This window comes from Pseudorasbora parva, chromosome 5 (assembly GCF_024679245.1).
Source record: "Pseudorasbora parva isolate DD20220531a chromosome 5, ASM2467924v1, whole genome shotgun sequence".
Taxonomy (NCBI): Eukaryota; Metazoa; Chordata; class Actinopteri; order Cypriniformes; family Gobionidae; genus Pseudorasbora; species Pseudorasbora parva.
In genome coordinates this window covers 4,126,230-4,140,485 of record NC_090176.1, presented here as the reverse complement: position 1 = coordinate 4,140,485, position 14,256 = coordinate 4,126,230, and the positions used below count along the sequence as shown (strand labels likewise).

The 14,256-nt window shown below is 43.1% G+C and overlaps 47 non-coding genes across 47 annotated transcripts; all 47 read right to left on the bottom strand.

The window, feature by feature from the left end:
• Positions 1-359: 359 nt before the first annotated feature.
• On the bottom strand, positions 360-432 carry trnav-uac (transfer RNA valine (anticodon UAC)). Its single transcript has one exon. It is a non-coding gene; the product is annotated as a tRNA-Val (tRNA).
• A 232-nt stretch (positions 433-664) lies between these two features.
• Positions 665-737, bottom strand: trnav-cac (transfer RNA valine (anticodon CAC)). Its single transcript has one exon. It is a non-coding gene; the product is annotated as a tRNA-Val (tRNA).
• A 121-nt stretch (positions 738-858) lies between these two features.
• On the bottom strand, positions 859-931 carry trnav-aac (transfer RNA valine (anticodon AAC)). The gene has a single exon. It is a non-coding gene; the product is annotated as a tRNA-Val (tRNA).
• Positions 932-1,170: 239 nt separating this feature from the next.
• trnav-cac (transfer RNA valine (anticodon CAC)) lies at positions 1,171-1,243 on the bottom strand. The gene has a single exon. It is a non-coding gene; the product is annotated as a tRNA-Val (tRNA).
• A 123-nt stretch (positions 1,244-1,366) lies between these two features.
• trnav-aac (transfer RNA valine (anticodon AAC)) lies at positions 1,367-1,439 on the bottom strand. Its single transcript has one exon. It is a non-coding gene; the product is annotated as a tRNA-Val (tRNA).
• Positions 1,440-1,679: 240 nt separating this feature from the next.
• Positions 1,680-1,752, bottom strand: trnav-uac (transfer RNA valine (anticodon UAC)). The gene has a single exon. It is a non-coding gene; the product is annotated as a tRNA-Val (tRNA).
• A 232-nt stretch (positions 1,753-1,984) lies between these two features.
• On the bottom strand, positions 1,985-2,057 carry trnav-cac (transfer RNA valine (anticodon CAC)). Its single transcript has one exon. It is a non-coding gene; the product is annotated as a tRNA-Val (tRNA).
• Positions 2,058-2,178: 121 nt separating this feature from the next.
• On the bottom strand, positions 2,179-2,251 carry trnav-aac (transfer RNA valine (anticodon AAC)). Its single transcript has one exon. It is a non-coding gene; the product is annotated as a tRNA-Val (tRNA).
• A 239-nt stretch (positions 2,252-2,490) lies between these two features.
• trnav-cac (transfer RNA valine (anticodon CAC)) lies at positions 2,491-2,563 on the bottom strand. Its single transcript has one exon. It is a non-coding gene; the product is annotated as a tRNA-Val (tRNA).
• A 123-nt stretch (positions 2,564-2,686) lies between these two features.
• Positions 2,687-2,759, bottom strand: trnav-aac (transfer RNA valine (anticodon AAC)). Its single transcript has one exon. It is a non-coding gene; the product is annotated as a tRNA-Val (tRNA).
• Positions 2,760-2,999: 240 nt separating this feature from the next.
• trnav-uac (transfer RNA valine (anticodon UAC)) lies at positions 3,000-3,072 on the bottom strand. The gene has a single exon. It is a non-coding gene; the product is annotated as a tRNA-Val (tRNA).
• Positions 3,073-3,304: 232 nt separating this feature from the next.
• Positions 3,305-3,377, bottom strand: trnav-cac (transfer RNA valine (anticodon CAC)). The gene has a single exon. It is a non-coding gene; the product is annotated as a tRNA-Val (tRNA).
• Positions 3,378-3,498: 121 nt separating this feature from the next.
• On the bottom strand, positions 3,499-3,571 carry trnav-aac (transfer RNA valine (anticodon AAC)). Its single transcript has one exon. It is a non-coding gene; the product is annotated as a tRNA-Val (tRNA).
• Positions 3,572-4,319: 748 nt separating this feature from the next.
• trnav-uac (transfer RNA valine (anticodon UAC)) lies at positions 4,320-4,392 on the bottom strand. Its single transcript has one exon. It is a non-coding gene; the product is annotated as a tRNA-Val (tRNA).
• Positions 4,393-4,624: 232 nt separating this feature from the next.
• Positions 4,625-4,697, bottom strand: trnav-cac (transfer RNA valine (anticodon CAC)). The gene has a single exon. It is a non-coding gene; the product is annotated as a tRNA-Val (tRNA).
• Positions 4,698-4,818: 121 nt separating this feature from the next.
• Positions 4,819-4,891, bottom strand: trnav-aac (transfer RNA valine (anticodon AAC)). Its single transcript has one exon. It is a non-coding gene; the product is annotated as a tRNA-Val (tRNA).
• Positions 4,892-5,130: 239 nt separating this feature from the next.
• Positions 5,131-5,203, bottom strand: trnav-cac (transfer RNA valine (anticodon CAC)). The gene has a single exon. It is a non-coding gene; the product is annotated as a tRNA-Val (tRNA).
• Positions 5,204-5,326: 123 nt separating this feature from the next.
• Positions 5,327-5,399, bottom strand: trnav-aac (transfer RNA valine (anticodon AAC)). The gene has a single exon. It is a non-coding gene; the product is annotated as a tRNA-Val (tRNA).
• Positions 5,400-5,639: 240 nt separating this feature from the next.
• Positions 5,640-5,712, bottom strand: trnav-uac (transfer RNA valine (anticodon UAC)). Its single transcript has one exon. It is a non-coding gene; the product is annotated as a tRNA-Val (tRNA).
• A 426-nt stretch (positions 5,713-6,138) lies between these two features.
• On the bottom strand, positions 6,139-6,211 carry trnav-aac (transfer RNA valine (anticodon AAC)). Its single transcript has one exon. It is a non-coding gene; the product is annotated as a tRNA-Val (tRNA).
• Positions 6,212-6,450: 239 nt separating this feature from the next.
• On the bottom strand, positions 6,451-6,523 carry trnav-cac (transfer RNA valine (anticodon CAC)). Its single transcript has one exon. It is a non-coding gene; the product is annotated as a tRNA-Val (tRNA).
• A 123-nt stretch (positions 6,524-6,646) lies between these two features.
• Positions 6,647-6,719, bottom strand: trnai-aau (transfer RNA isoleucine (anticodon AAU)). Its single transcript has one exon. It is a non-coding gene; the product is annotated as a tRNA-Ile (tRNA).
• Positions 6,720-6,959: 240 nt separating this feature from the next.
• On the bottom strand, positions 6,960-7,032 carry trnav-uac (transfer RNA valine (anticodon UAC)). The gene has a single exon. It is a non-coding gene; the product is annotated as a tRNA-Val (tRNA).
• Positions 7,033-7,264: 232 nt separating this feature from the next.
• On the bottom strand, positions 7,265-7,337 carry trnav-cac (transfer RNA valine (anticodon CAC)). Its single transcript has one exon. It is a non-coding gene; the product is annotated as a tRNA-Val (tRNA).
• A 121-nt stretch (positions 7,338-7,458) lies between these two features.
• On the bottom strand, positions 7,459-7,531 carry trnav-gac (transfer RNA valine (anticodon GAC)). Its single transcript has one exon. It is a non-coding gene; the product is annotated as a tRNA-Val (tRNA).
• A 239-nt stretch (positions 7,532-7,770) lies between these two features.
• trnav-cac (transfer RNA valine (anticodon CAC)) lies at positions 7,771-7,843 on the bottom strand. Its single transcript has one exon. It is a non-coding gene; the product is annotated as a tRNA-Val (tRNA).
• A 123-nt stretch (positions 7,844-7,966) lies between these two features.
• trnav-aac (transfer RNA valine (anticodon AAC)) lies at positions 7,967-8,039 on the bottom strand. The gene has a single exon. It is a non-coding gene; the product is annotated as a tRNA-Val (tRNA).
• A 240-nt stretch (positions 8,040-8,279) lies between these two features.
• Positions 8,280-8,352, bottom strand: trnav-uac (transfer RNA valine (anticodon UAC)). Its single transcript has one exon. It is a non-coding gene; the product is annotated as a tRNA-Val (tRNA).
• Positions 8,353-8,584: 232 nt separating this feature from the next.
• trnav-cac (transfer RNA valine (anticodon CAC)) lies at positions 8,585-8,657 on the bottom strand. Its single transcript has one exon. It is a non-coding gene; the product is annotated as a tRNA-Val (tRNA).
• Positions 8,658-8,778: 121 nt separating this feature from the next.
• Positions 8,779-8,851, bottom strand: trnav-aac (transfer RNA valine (anticodon AAC)). Its single transcript has one exon. It is a non-coding gene; the product is annotated as a tRNA-Val (tRNA).
• Positions 8,852-9,090: 239 nt separating this feature from the next.
• On the bottom strand, positions 9,091-9,163 carry trnav-cac (transfer RNA valine (anticodon CAC)). Its single transcript has one exon. It is a non-coding gene; the product is annotated as a tRNA-Val (tRNA).
• Positions 9,164-9,599: 436 nt separating this feature from the next.
• Positions 9,600-9,672, bottom strand: trnav-uac (transfer RNA valine (anticodon UAC)). Its single transcript has one exon. It is a non-coding gene; the product is annotated as a tRNA-Val (tRNA).
• Positions 9,673-9,904: 232 nt separating this feature from the next.
• Positions 9,905-9,977, bottom strand: trnav-cac (transfer RNA valine (anticodon CAC)). The gene has a single exon. It is a non-coding gene; the product is annotated as a tRNA-Val (tRNA).
• A 121-nt stretch (positions 9,978-10,098) lies between these two features.
• On the bottom strand, positions 10,099-10,171 carry trnav-aac (transfer RNA valine (anticodon AAC)). Its single transcript has one exon. It is a non-coding gene; the product is annotated as a tRNA-Val (tRNA).
• Positions 10,172-10,410: 239 nt separating this feature from the next.
• trnav-cac (transfer RNA valine (anticodon CAC)) lies at positions 10,411-10,483 on the bottom strand. The gene has a single exon. It is a non-coding gene; the product is annotated as a tRNA-Val (tRNA).
• Positions 10,484-10,606: 123 nt separating this feature from the next.
• trnav-aac (transfer RNA valine (anticodon AAC)) lies at positions 10,607-10,679 on the bottom strand. The gene has a single exon. It is a non-coding gene; the product is annotated as a tRNA-Val (tRNA).
• A 240-nt stretch (positions 10,680-10,919) lies between these two features.
• On the bottom strand, positions 10,920-10,992 carry trnav-uac (transfer RNA valine (anticodon UAC)). The gene has a single exon. It is a non-coding gene; the product is annotated as a tRNA-Val (tRNA).
• A 426-nt stretch (positions 10,993-11,418) lies between these two features.
• trnav-aac (transfer RNA valine (anticodon AAC)) lies at positions 11,419-11,491 on the bottom strand. Its single transcript has one exon. It is a non-coding gene; the product is annotated as a tRNA-Val (tRNA).
• A 239-nt stretch (positions 11,492-11,730) lies between these two features.
• Positions 11,731-11,803, bottom strand: trnav-cac (transfer RNA valine (anticodon CAC)). Its single transcript has one exon. It is a non-coding gene; the product is annotated as a tRNA-Val (tRNA).
• Positions 11,804-11,926: 123 nt separating this feature from the next.
• Positions 11,927-11,999, bottom strand: trnav-aac (transfer RNA valine (anticodon AAC)). Its single transcript has one exon. It is a non-coding gene; the product is annotated as a tRNA-Val (tRNA).
• Positions 12,000-12,239: 240 nt separating this feature from the next.
• On the bottom strand, positions 12,240-12,312 carry trnav-uac (transfer RNA valine (anticodon UAC)). The gene has a single exon. It is a non-coding gene; the product is annotated as a tRNA-Val (tRNA).
• A 232-nt stretch (positions 12,313-12,544) lies between these two features.
• trnav-cac (transfer RNA valine (anticodon CAC)) lies at positions 12,545-12,617 on the bottom strand. The gene has a single exon. It is a non-coding gene; the product is annotated as a tRNA-Val (tRNA).
• A 121-nt stretch (positions 12,618-12,738) lies between these two features.
• On the bottom strand, positions 12,739-12,811 carry trnav-aac (transfer RNA valine (anticodon AAC)). Its single transcript has one exon. It is a non-coding gene; the product is annotated as a tRNA-Val (tRNA).
• Positions 12,812-13,051: 240 nt separating this feature from the next.
• trnav-uac (transfer RNA valine (anticodon UAC)) lies at positions 13,052-13,124 on the bottom strand. Its single transcript has one exon. It is a non-coding gene; the product is annotated as a tRNA-Val (tRNA).
• A 232-nt stretch (positions 13,125-13,356) lies between these two features.
• Positions 13,357-13,429, bottom strand: trnav-cac (transfer RNA valine (anticodon CAC)). Its single transcript has one exon. It is a non-coding gene; the product is annotated as a tRNA-Val (tRNA).
• A 121-nt stretch (positions 13,430-13,550) lies between these two features.
• Positions 13,551-13,623, bottom strand: trnav-aac (transfer RNA valine (anticodon AAC)). Its single transcript has one exon. It is a non-coding gene; the product is annotated as a tRNA-Val (tRNA).
• A 240-nt stretch (positions 13,624-13,863) lies between these two features.
• On the bottom strand, positions 13,864-13,936 carry trnav-uac (transfer RNA valine (anticodon UAC)). The gene has a single exon. It is a non-coding gene; the product is annotated as a tRNA-Val (tRNA).
• Positions 13,937-14,256: the final 320 nt, after the last annotated feature.

Below are 14,256 nucleotides of genomic sequence, written 5' to 3'. Positions count from 1 at the left end.
TCTTAGCGTCGCAAACAATCTATACTTTCTGTCAAAAGCTGACCGCTGTTTCTGCTCGGTTTCGAACCGAGGACCTTTCGCGTGTTAGGCAAACGTGATAACCACTACACTACAGAAACCTCATGGTGAGCTTAATTGCCTTTTTCCAAGACAGGTTCATCCCATAATCTGCCCTGCAATCAGAGTGTTGGTCTGTGTAAATTCCACAAGCAACAGGAAAGTGTTCATTGGGCTTGGTAGTCTGTCTTGAGATCCTTAGCACGATTGCCTTCAACTAGCTTGAAATTGGAGCCTTTGTAGTGTGGAAATGCGCTTGCCGGAGATCCATTTCAGCATGTTTAGTTAAAAAACACTCAATTTGTTTCTGCCCAGTTTCGAACTGGGGACCTTTCGCGTGTAAAGCGAACGTGATAACCACTACACTACAGAAACCTCACAGTGAGTTTAGTGGCCTTTTTCCAAGACAGGTTCATCCCATAATCTGCACCGCAAGCAGAGTGTCAGTCTGTGTAGATTCCACAAACAACAGAACAGAGATAATTCACCATTGGAGTCTGGCTTGAGATCCTTAGTATGATTGCCTTCAAATAGCTTTTAGCCTTTGTAGCTGGATATCCACTTACCTTAGAGCCATTTCAGCACATATAGTAAAAATTGCTCAAGTTGTTTCCACCCAGTTTCGAACTGGGGACCTTTCGCGTGTGAGGCGAACGTGATTACCACTACACTATGGAAACCTGTCTTCAGGAAGCAGAAGAAAATCTTCAGACTCACAAATTAAAATGTGTATAATTTAAAAGGGAGATAGATACTCTTGGCGTTGCAAACAATTCATACTTTCTGTCAAAAGTTGGTCGCTGTTTCTGCTCGGTTTCGAACCGAGGACCTTTCGCGTGTTAGGCGAACGTGATAACCACTACACTACAGAAACTTCACTTTGGGTTGAGTGGTCTTTTTCCAAGACAGGTTCATCCAATAATATGCACTGCAAGCAGAGTGTCAGTCTGTGTAGATTCCACAAACAACAGGACAGAGCTAATTCATCATGGCAGTCTGACTTGAGGTCCTTTGTATGATTGCCTCCAAATAGCTTGAAATTACAGCCTTTGTAGCATGGAAATCCACTAACCTGAGAGCCATTTCAGCACATATAGTAAAAATTACTCAAGATGTTTCCACCCAGTTTCGAACTGGGGACCTTTCGCGTGTGAGGCGAACGTGATAACCACTACACTATGGAAACCTGTCTTGAGGTAGCATAAGGAAGTCTTGCGAATCACGAATTTTAAAAAACGTATAATGTAAAAGAGAGCTAAATACTCTTAGCGTCGCAAACAATCTATACTTTCTGTCAAAAGCTGACCGCTGTTTCTGCTCGGTTTCGAACCGAGGACCTTTCGCGTGTTAGGCGAACGTGATAACCACTACACTACAGAAACCTCATGGTGAGCTTAATTGCCTTTTTCCAAGACAGGTTCATCCCATAATCTGCCCTGCAATCAGAGTGTTGGTCTGTGTAAATTCCACAAGCAACAGGAAAGTGCTCATTGGGCTTGGTAGTCTGTCTTGAGATCCTTAGCACGATTGCCTTCAACTAGCTTGAAATTGGAGCCTTTGTAGTGTGGAAATGCGCTTGCCGGAGATCCATTTCAGCATGTTTAGTTAAAAAACACTCAATTTGTTTCTGCCCAGTTTCGAACTGGGGACCTTTCGCGTGTAAAGCGAACGTGATAACCACTACACTACAGAAACCTCACAGTGAGTTTAGTGGCCTTTTTCCAAGACAGGTTCATCCCATAATCTGCACCGCAAGCAGAGTGTCAGTCTGTGTAGATTCCACAAACAACAGAACAGAGATAATTCACCATTGGAGTCTGGCTTGAGATCCTTAGTATGATTGCCTTCAAATAGCTTTTAGCCTTTGTAGCTGGATATCCACTTACCTTAGAGCCATTTCAGCACATATAGTAAAAATTGCTCAAGTTGTTTCCACCCAGTTTCGAACTGGGGACCTTTCGCGTGTGAGGCGAACGTGATTACCACTACACTATGGAAACCTGTCTTCAGGAAGCAGAAGAAAATCTTCAGACTCACAAATTAAAATGTGTATAATTTAAAAGGGAGATAGATACTCTTGGCGTTGCAAACAATTCATACTTTCTGTCAAAAGTTGGTCGCTGTTTCTGCTCGGTTTCGAACCGAGGACCTTTCGCGTGTTAGGCGAACGTGATAACCACTACACTACAGAAACTTCACTTTGGGTTGAGTGGTCTTTTTCCAAGACAGGTTCATCCAATAATATGCACTGCAAGCAGAGTGTCAGTCTGTGTAGATTCCACAAACAACAGGACAGAGCTAATTCATCATGGCAGTCTGACTTGAGGTCCTTTGTATGATTGCCTCCAAATAGCTTGAAATTACAGCCTTTGTAGCATGGAAATCCACTAACCTGAGAGCCATTTCAGCACATATAGTAAAAATTACTCAAGATGTTTCCACCCAGTTTCGAACTGGGGACCTTTCGCGTGTGAGGCGAACGTGATAACCACTACACTATGGAAACCTGTCTTGAGGTAGCATAAGGAAGTCTTGCGAATCACGAATTTTAAAAAACGTATAATGTAAAAGAGAGCTAAATACTCTTAGCGTCGCAAACAATCTATACTTTCTGTCAAAAGCTGACCGCTGTTTCTGCTCGGTTTCGAACCGAGGACCTTTCGCGTGTTAGGCGAACGTGATAACCACTACACTACAGAAACCTCATGGTGAGCTTAATTGCCTTTTTCCAAGACAGGTTCATCCCATAATCTGCCCTGCAATCAGAGTGTTGGTCTGTGTAAATTCCACAAGCAACAGGAAAGTGCTCATTGGGCTTGGTAGTCTGTCTTGAGATCCTTAGCACGATTGCCTTCAACTAGCTTGAAATTGGAGCCTTTGTAGTGTGGAAATGCGCTTGCCGGAGATCCATTTCAGCATGTTTAGTTAAAAAACACTCAATTTGTTTCTGCCCAGTTTCGAACTGGGGACCTTTCGCGTGTAAAGCGAACGTGATAACCACTACACTACAGAAACCTCACAGTGAGTTTAGTGGCCTTTTTCCAAGACAGGTTAATCCCATTATCTGCACCGCAAGCAGAGTGTCAGTCTGTGTAGATTCCACAAACAACAGAACAGAGATAATTCACCATTGGAGTCTGGCTTGAGATCCTTAGTATGATTGCCTTCAAATAGCTTTTAGCCTTTGTAGCTGGATATCCACTTACCTTAGAGCCATTTCAGCACATATAGTAAAAATTGCTCAAGTTGTTTCCACCCAGTTTCGAACTGGGGACCTTTCGCGTGTGAGGCGAACGTGATAACCACTACACTATGGAAACCTGTCTTCAGGAAGCAGAAGAAAATCTTCAGACTCACAAATTAAAATGTGTATAATGTAAAAGGGAGATAGATACTCTTGGCGTTGCAAACAATTCATACTTTCTGTCAAAAGTTGGTCGCTGTTTCTGCTCGGTTTCGAACCGAGGACCTTTCGCGTGTTAGGCGAACGTGATAACCACTACACTACAGAAACTTCACTTTGGGTTGAGTGGTCTTTTTCCAAGACAGGTTCATCCAATAATATGCACTGCAAGCAGAGTGTCAGTCTGTGTAGATTCCACAAACAACAGGACAGAGCTAATTCATCATGGTAGTCTGACTTGAGGTCCTTAGTATGATTGCCTCCAAATAGCTTGAAATTACAGCCTTTGTAGCATGGAAATCCACTAACCTGAGAGCCATTTCAGCACATATAGTAAAAATTACTCAAGATGTTTCCACCCAGTTTCGAACGGGGGACCTTTCGCGTGTGAGGCGAACGTGATAACCACTACACTATGGAAACCTGTCTTGAGGTAGCATAAGGAAGTCTTGCGAATCACGAATTTTAAAAAACGTATAATGTAAAAGAGAGCTAAATACTCTTAGCGTCGCAAACAATCTATACTTTCTGTCAAAAGCTGACCGCTGTTTCTGCTCGGTTTCGAACCGAGGACCTTTCGCGTGTTAGGCAAACGTGATAACCACTACACTACAGAAACCTCATGGTGAGCTTAATTGCCTTTTTCCAAGACAGGTTCATCCCATAATCTGCCCTGCAATCAGAGTGTTGGTCTGTGTAAATTCCACAAGCAACAGGAAAGTGCTCATTGGGCTTGGTAGTCTGTCTTGAGATCCTTAGCACGATTGCCTTCAACTAGCTTGAAATTGGAGCCTTTGTAGTGTGGAAATGCGCTTGCCGGAGATCCATTTCAGCATGTTTAGTTAAAAAACACTCAATTTGTTTCTGCCCAGTTTCGAACTGGGGACCTTTCGCGTGTAAAGCGAACGTGATAACCACTACACTACAGAAACCTCACAGTGAGTTTAGTGGCCTTTTTCCAAGACAGGTTCATCCCATAATCTGCACCGCAAGCAGAGTGTCAGTCTGTGTAGATTCCACAAACAACAGAACAGAGATAATTCACCATTGGAGTCTGGCTTGAGATCCTTAGTATGATTGCCTTCAAATAGCTTTTAGCCTTTGTAGCTGGATATCCACTTACCTTAGAGCCATTTCAGCACATATAGTAAAAATTGCTCAAGTTGTTTCCACCCAGTTTCGAACTGGGGACCTTTCGCGTGTGAGGCGAACGTGATTACCACTACACTATGGAAACCTGTCTTCAGGAAGCAGAAGAAAATCTTCAGACTCACAAATTAAAATGTGTATAATTTAAAAGGGAGATAGATACTCTTGGCGTTGCAAACAATTCATACTTTCTGTCAAAAGTTGGTCGCTGTTTCTGCTCGGTTTCGAACCGAGGACCTTTCGCGTGTTAGGCGAACGTGATAACCACTACACTACAGAAACTTCACTTTGGGTTGAGTGGTCTTTTTCCAAGACAGGTTCATCCAATAATATGCACTGCAAGCAGAGTGTCAGTCTGTGTAGATTCCACAAACAACAGGACAGAGCTAATTCATCATGGTAGTCTGACTTGAGGTCCTTAGTATGATTGCCTCCAAATAGCTTGAAATTACAGCCTTTGTAGCATGGAAATCCACTAACCTGAGAGCCATTTCAGCACATATAGTAAAAATTACTCAAGATGTTTCCACCCAGTTTCGAACTGGGGACCTTTCGCGTGTGAGGCGAACGTGATAACCACTACACTATGGAAACCTGTCTTGAGGTAGCATAAGGAAGTCTTGCGAATCACGAATTTTAAAAAACGTATAATGTAAAAGAGAGCTAAATACTCTTAGCGTCGCAAACAATCTATACTTTCTGTCAAAAGCTGACCGCTGTTTCTGCTCGGTTTCGAACCGAGGACCTTTCGCGTGTTAGGCGAACGTGATAACCACTACACTACAGAAACCTCATGGTGAGCTTAATTGCCTTTTTCCAAGACAGGTTCATCCCATAATCTGCCCTGCAATCAGAGTGTTGGTCTGTGTAAATTCCACAAGCAACAGGAAAGTGCTCATTGGGCTTGGTAGTCTGTCTTGAGATCCTTAGCACGATTGCCTTCAACTAGCTTGAAATTGGAGCCTTTGTAGTGTGGAAATGCGCTTGCCGGAGATCCATTTCAGCATGTTTAGTTCAAAAACACTCAATTTGTTTCTGCTCAGTTTCGAACTGGGGACCTTTCGCGTGTAAAGCGAACGTGATAACCACTACACTACAGAAACCTCACAGTGAGTTTAGTGGCCTTTTTCCAAGACAGGTTCATCCCATAATCTGCACCGCAAGCAGAGTGTCAGTCTGTGTAGATTCCACAAACAACAGAACAGAGATAATTCACCATTGGAGTCTGGCTTGAGATCCTTAGTATGATTGCCTTCAAATAGCTTTTAGCCTTTGTAGCTGGATATCCGCTTACCTTAGAGCCATTTCAGCACATATAGTAAAAATTGCTCAAGTTGTTTCCACCCAGTTTCGAACTGGGGACCTTTCGCGTGTGAGGCGAATGTGATAACCACTACACTATGGAAACCTGTCTTCAGGAAGCAGAAGAAAATCTTCAGACTCACAAATTAAAATGTGTATAACGTAAAAGGGAGATAGATACTCTTGGCGTTGCAAACAATTCATACTTTCTGTCAAAAGTTGGTCGCTGTTTCTGCTCGGTTTCGAACCGAGGACCTTTCGCGTGTTAGGCGAACGTGATAACCACTACACTACAGAAACTTCACTTTGGGTTGAGTGGTCTTTTTCCAAGACAGGTTCATCCAATAATATGCACTGCAAGCAGAGTGTCAGTCTGTGTAGATTCCACAAACAACAGGACAGAGCTAATTCATCATGGCAGTCTGACTTGAGGTCCTTTGTATGATTGCCTCCAAATAGCTTGAAATTACAGCCTTTGTAGCATGGAAATCCACTAACCTGAGAGCCATTTCAGCACATATAGTAAAAAGTACTCAAGATGTTTCCACCCAGTTTCGAACTGGGGACCTTTCGCGTGTGAGGCGAACGTGATAACCACTACACTATGGAAACCTGTCTTGAGGTAGCATAAGGAAGTCTTGCGAATCACGAATTTTAAAAAACGTATAATGTAAAAGAGAGCTAAATACTCTTAGCGTCGCAAACAATCTATACTTTCTGTCAAAAGCTGACCGCTGTTTCTGCTCGGTTTCGAACCGAGGACCTTTCGCGTATTAGGCGAACGTGATAACCACTACACTACAGAAACCTCATGGTGAGCTTAATTGCCTTTTTCCAAGACAGGTTCATCCCATAATCTGCCCTGCAATCAGAGTGTTGGTCTGTGTAAATTCCACAAGCAACAGGAAAGTGCTCATTGGGCTTGGTAGTCTGTCTTGAGATCCTTAGCACGATTGCCTTCAACTAGCTTGAAATTGGAGCCTTTGTAGTGTGGAAATGCGCTTGCCGGAGATCCATTTCAGCATGTTTAGTTAAAAAACACTCAATTTGTTTCTGCCCAGTTTTGAACTGGGGACCTTTCGCGTGTAAAGCGAACGTGATAACCACTACACTAGAGAAACCTCACAGTGAGTTTAGTGGCCTTTTTCCAAGACAGGTTCATCCCATAATCTGCACCGCAAGCAGAGTGTCAGTCTGTGTAGATTCCACAAACAACAGAACAGAGATAATTCACCATTGGAGTCTGGCTTGAGATCCTTAGTATGATTGCCTTCAAATAGCTTTTAGCCTTTGTAGCTGGATATCCACTTACCTTAGAGCCATTTCAGCACATATAGTAAAAATTGCTCAAGTTGTTTCCACCCAGTTTCGAACTGGGGACCTTTCGCGTGTGAGGCGAACGTGATAACCACTACACTATGGAAACCTGTCTTCAGGAAGCAGAAGAAAATCTTCAGACTCACAAATTAAAATGTGTATAATGTAAAAGGGAGATAGATACTCTTGGCGTTGCAAACAATTCATACTTTCTGTCAAAAGTTGGTCGCTGTTTCTGCTCGGTTTCGAACCGAGGACCTTTCGCGTGTCAGGCGAACGTGATAACCACTACACTACAGAAACTTCACTTTGGGTTGAGTGGTCTTTTTCCAACACAGGTTCATCCAATAATATGCACTGCAAGCAGAGTGTCAGTCTGTGTAGATTCCACAAACAACAGGACAGAGCTAATTCATCATGGTAGTCTGACTTGAGGTCCTTAGTATGATTGCCTCCAAATAGCTTGAAATTACAGCCTTTGTAGCATGGAAATCCACTAACCTGAGAGCCATTTCAGCACATATAGTAAAAATTACTCAAGATGTTTCCACCCAGTTTCGAACTGGGGACCTTTCGCGTGTGAGGCGAACGTGATAACCACTACACTATGGAAACCTGTCTTGAGGTAGCATAAGGAAGTCTTGCGAATCACGAATTTTAAAAAACGTATAATGTAAAAGAGAGCTAAATACTCTTAGCGTCGCAAACAATCTATACTTTCTGTCAAAAGCTGACCGCTGTTTCTGCTCGGTTTCGAACCGAGGACCTTTCGCGTGTTAGGCGAACGTGATAACCACTACACTACAGAAACCTCATGGTGAGCTTAATTGCCTTTTTCCAAGACAGGTTCATCCCATAATCTGCCCTGCAATCAGAGTGTTGGTCTGTGTAAATTCCACAAGCAACAGGAAAGTGCTCATTGGGCTTGGTAGTCTGTCTTGAGATCCTTAGCACGATTGCCTTCAACTAGCTTGAAATTGGAGCCTTTGTAGTGTGGAAATGCGCTTGCCGGAGATCCATTTCAGCATGTTTAGTTAAAAAACACTCAATTTGTTTCTGCCCAGTTTCGAACTGGGGACCTTTCGCGTGTAAAGCGAACGTGATAACCACTACACTACAGAAACCTCACAGTGAGTTTAGTGGCCTTTTTCCAAGACAGGTTAATCCCATAATCTGCACCGCAAGCAGAGTGTCAGTCTGTGTAGATTCCACAAACAACAGAACAGAGATAATTCACCATTGGAGTCTGGCTTGAGATCCTTAGTATGATTGCCTTCAAATAGCTTTTAGCCTTTGTAGCTGGATATCCACTTACCTTAGAGCCATTTCAGCACATATAGTAAAAATTGCTCAAGTTGTTTCCACCCAGTTTCGAACTGGGGACCTTTCGCGTGTGAGGCGAACGTGATAACCACTACACTATGGAAACCTGTCTTCAGGAAGCAGAAGAAAATCTTCAGACTCACAAATTAAAATGTGTATAATGTAAAAGGGAGATAGATACTCTTGGCGTTGCAAACAATTCATACTTTCTGTCAAAAGTTGGTCGCTGTTTCTGCTCGGTTTCGAACCGAGGACCTTTCGCGTGTTAGGCGAACGTGATAACCACTACACTACAGAAACTTCACTTTGGGTTGAGTGGTCTTTTTCCAAGACAGGTTCATCCAATAATATGCACTGCAAGCAGAGTGTCAGTCTGTGTAGATTCCACAAACAACAGGACAGAGCTAATTCATCATGGTAGTCTGACTTGAGGTCCTTAGTATGATTGCCTCCAAATAGCTTGAAATTACAGCCTTTGTAGCATGGAAATCCACTAACCTGAGAGCCATTTCAGCACATATAGTAAAAATTACTCAAGATGTTTCCACCCAGTTTCGAACTGGGGACCTTTCGCGTGTGAGGCGAACGTGATAACCACTACACTATGGAAACCTGTCTTGAGGTAGCATAAGGAAGTCTTGCGAATCACGAATTTTAAAAAACGTATAATGTAAAAGAGAGCTAAATACTCTTAGCGTCGCAAACAATCTATACTTTCTGTCAAAAGCTGACCGCTGTTTCTGCTCGGTTTCGAACCGAGGACCTTTCGCGTGTTAGGCAAACGTGATAACCACTACACTACAGAAACCTCATGGTGAGCTTAATTGCCTTTTTCCAAGACAGGTTCATCCCATAATCTGCCCTGCAATCAGAGTGTTGGTCTGTGTAAATTCCACAAGCAACAGGAAAGTGCTCATTGGGCTTGGTAGTCTGTCTTGAGATCCTTAGCACGATTGCCTTCAACTAGCTTGAAATTGGAGCCTTTGTAGTGTGGAAATGCGCTTGCCGGAGATCCATTTCAGCATGTTTAGTTAAAAAACACTCAATTTGTTTCTGCCCAGTTTCGAACTGGGGACCTTTCGCGTGTAAAGCGAACGTGATAACCACTACACTACAGAAACCTCACAGTGAGTTTAGTGGCCTTTTTCCAAGACAGGTTCATCCCATAATCTGCACCGCAAGCAGAGTGTCAGTCTGTGTAGATTCCACAAACAACAGAACAGAGATAATTCACCATTGGAGTCTGGCTTGAGATCCTTAGTATGATTGCCTTCAAATAGCTTTTAGCCTTTGTAGCTGGATATCCACTTACCTTAGAGCCATTTCAGCACATATAGTAAAAATTGCTCAAGTTGTTTCCACCCAGTTTCGAACTGGGGACCTTTCGCGTGTGAGGCGAACGTGATTACCACTACACTATGGAAACCTGTCTTCAGGAAGCAGAAGAAAATCTTCAGACTCACAAATTAAAATGTGTATAATTTAAAAGGGAGATAGATACTCTTGGCGTTGCAAACAATTCATACTTTCTGTCAAAAGTTGGTCGCTGTTTCTGCTCGGTTTCGAACCGAGGACCTTTCGCGTGTTAGGCGAACGTGATAACCACTACACTACAGAAACTTCACTTTGGGTTGAGTGGTCTTTTTCCAAGACAGGTTCATCCAATAATATGCACTGCAAGCAGAGTGTCAGTCTGTGTAGATTCCACAAACAACAGGACAGAGCTAATTCATCATGGTAGTCTGACTTGAGGTCCTTAGTATGATTGCCTCCAAATAGCTTGAAATTACAGCCTTTGTAGCATGGAAATCCACTAACCTGAGAGCCATTTCAGCACATATAGTAAAAATTACTCAAGATGTTTCCACCCAGTTTCGAACTGGGGACCTTTCGCGTGTGAGGCGAACGTGATAACCACTACACTATGGAAACCTGTCTTGAGGTAGCATAAGGAAGTCTTGCGAATCACGAATTTTAAAAAACGTATAATGTAAAAGAGAGCTAAATACTCTTAGCGTCGCAAACAATCTATACTTTCTGTCAAAAGCTGACCGCTGTTTCTGCTCGGTTTCGAACCGAGGACCTTTCGCGTGTTAGGCGAACGTGATAACCACTACACTACAGAAACCTCATGGTGAGCTTAATTGCCTTTTTCCAAGACAGGTTCATCCCATAATCTGCCCTGCAATCAGAGTGTTGGTCTGTGTAAATTCCACAAGCAACAGGAAAGTGCTCATTGGGCTTGGTAGTCTGTCTTGAGATCCTTAGCACGATTGCCTTCAACTAGCTTGAAATTGGAGCCTTTGTAGTGTGGAAATGCGCTTGCCGGAGATCCATTTCAGCATGTTTAGTTCAAAAACACTCAATTTGTTTCTGCTCAGTTTCGAACTGGGGACCTTTCGCGTGTAAAGCGAACGTGATAACCACTACACTACAGAAACCTCACAGTGAGTTTAGTGGCCTTTTTCCAAGACAGGTTCATCCCATAATCTGCACCGCAAGCAGAGTGTCAGTCTGTGTAGATTCCACAAACAACAGAACAGAGATAATTCACCATTGGAGTCTGGCTTGAGATCCTTAGTATGATTGCCTTCAAATAGCTTTTAGCCTTTGTAGCTGGATATCCGCTTACCTTAGAGCCATTTCAGCACATATAGTAAAAATTGCTCAAGTTGTTTCCACCCAGTTTCGAACTGGGGACCTTTCGCGTGTGAGGCGAATGTGATAACCACTACACTATGGAAACCTGTCTTCAGGAAGCAGAAGAAAATCTTCAGACTCACAAATTAAAATGTGTATAACGTAAAAGGGAGATAGATACTCTTGGCGTTGCAAACAATTCATACTTTCTGTCAAAAGTTGGTCGCTGTTTCTGCTCGGTTTCGAACCGAGGACCTTTCGCGTGTTAGGCGAACGTGATAACCACTACACTACAGAAACTTCACTTTGGGTTGAGTGGTCTTTTTCCAAGACAGGTTCATCCAATAATATGCACTGCAAGCAGAGTGTCAGTCTGTGTAGATTCCACAAACAACAGGACAGAGCTAATTCATCATGGCAGTCTGACTTGAGGTCCTTTGTATGATTGCCTCCAAATAGCTTGAAATTACAGCCTTTGTAGCATGGAAATCCACTAACCTGAGAGCCATTTCAGCACATATAGTAAAAATTACTCAAGATGTTTCCACCCAGTTTCGAACTGGGGACCTTTCGCGTGTGAGGCGAACGTGATAACCACTACACTATGGAAACCTGTCTTGAGGTAGCATAAGGAAGTCTTGCGAATCACGAATTTTAAAAAACGTATAATGTAAAAGAGAGCTAAATACTCTTAGCGTCGCAAACAATCTATACTTTCTGTCAAAAGCTGACCGCTGTTTCTGCTCGGTTTCGAACCGAGGACCTTTCGCGTGTTAGGCGAACGTGATAACCACTACACTACAGAAACCTCATGGTGAGCTTAATTGCCTTTTTCCAAGACAGGTTCATCCCATAATCTGCCCTGCAATCAGAGTGTTGGTCTGTGTAAATTCCACAAGCAACAGGAAAGTGCTCATTGGGCTTGGTAGTCTGTCTTGAGATCCTTAGCACGATTGCCTTCAACTAGCTTGAAATTGGAGCCTTTGTAGTGTGGAAATGCGCTTGCCGGAGATCCATTTCAGCATGTTTAGTTCAAAAACACTCAATTTGTTTCTGCTCAGTTTCGAACTGGGGACCTTTCGCGTGTAAAGCGAACGTGATAACCACTACACTACAGAAACCTCACAGTGAGTTTAGTGGCCTTTTTCCAAGACAGGTTCATCCCATAATCTGCACCGCAAGCAGAGTGTCAGTCTGTGTAGATTCCACAAACAACAGAACAGAGATAATTCACCATTGGAGTCTGGCTTGAGATCCTTAGTATGATTGCCTTCAAATAGCTTTTAGCCTTTGTAGCTGGATATCCGCTTACCTTAGAGCCATTTCAGCACATATAGTAAAAATTGCTCAAGTTGTTTCCACCCAGTTTCGAACTGGGGACCTTTCGCGTGTGAGGCGAACGTGATAACCACTACACTATGGAAACCTGTCTTCAGGAAGCAGAAGAAAATCTTCAGACTCACAAATTAAAATGTGTATAATGTAAAAGGGAGATAGATACTCTTGGCGTTGCAAACAATTCATACTTTCTGTCAAAAGTTGGTCGCTGTTTCTGCTCGGTTTCGAACCGAGGACCTTTCGCGTGTTAGGCGAACGTGATAACCACTACACTACAGAAACCTCATGGTGAGCTTAATTGCCTTTTTCCAAGACAGGTTCATCCCATAATCTGCCCTGCAATCAGAGTGTTGGTCTGTGTAAATTCCACAAGCAACAGGAAAGTGCTCATTGGGCTTGGTAGTCTGTCTTGAGATCCTTAGCACGATTGCCTTCAACTAGCTTGAAATTGGAGCCTTTGTAGTGTGGAAATGCGCTTGCCGGAGATCCATTTCAGCATGTTTAGTTAAAAAACACTCAATTTGTTTCTGCCCAGTTTCGAACTGGGGACCTTTCGCGTGTAAAGCGAACGTGATAACCACTACACTAGAGAAACCTCACAGTGAGTTTAGTGGCCTTTTTCCAAGACAGGTTCATCCCATAATCTGCACCGCAAGCAGAGTGTCAGTCTGTGTAGATTCCACAAACAACAGAACAGAGATAATTCACCATTGGAGTCTGGCTTGAGATCCTTAGTATGATTGCCTTCAAATAGCTTTTAGCCTTTGTAGCTGGATATCCACTTACCTTAGAGCCATTTCAGCACATATAGTAAAAATTGCTCAAGTTGTTTCCACCCAGTTTCGAACTGGGGACCTTTCGCGTGTGAGGCGAACGTGATAACCACTACACTATGGAAACCTGTCTTCAGGAAGCAGAAGAAAATCTTCAGACTCACAAATTAAAATGTGTATAATGTAAAAGGGAGATAGATACTCTTGGCGTTGCAAACAATTCATACTTTCTGTCAAAAGTTGGTCGCTGTTTCTGCTCGGTTTCGAACCGAGGACCTTTCGCGTGTTAGGCGAACGTGATAACCACTACACTACAGAAACCTCATGGTGAGCTTAATTGCCTTTTTCCAAGACAGGTTCATCCCATAATCTGCCCTGCAATCAGAGTGTTGGTCTGTGTAAATTCCACAAGCAACAGGAAAGTGCTCATTGGGCTTGGTAGTCTGTCTTGAGATCCTTAGCACGATTGCCTTCAACTAGCTTGAAATTGGAGCCTTTGTAGTGTGGAAATGCGCTTGCCGGAGATCCATTTCAGCATGTTTAGTTAAAAAACACTCAATTTGTTTCTGCCCAGTTTCGAACTGGGGACCTTTCGCGTGTAAAGCGAACGTGATAACCACTACACTAGAGAAACCTCACAGTGAGTTTAGTGGCCTTTTTCCAAGACAGGTTCATCCCATAATCTGCACCGCAAGCAGAGTGTCAGTCTGTGTAGATTCCACAAACAACAGAACAGAGATAATTCACCATTGGAGTCTGGCTTGAGATCCTTAGTATGATTGCCTTAAAATAGCTTTTAGCCTTTGTAGCTGGATATCCACTTACCTTAGAGCCATTTCAGCACATATAGTAAAAATTGCTCAAGTTGTTTCCACCCAGTTTCGAACTGGGGACCTTTCGCGTGTGAGGCGAATGTGATAACCACTACACTATGGAAACCTGTCTTCAGGAAGC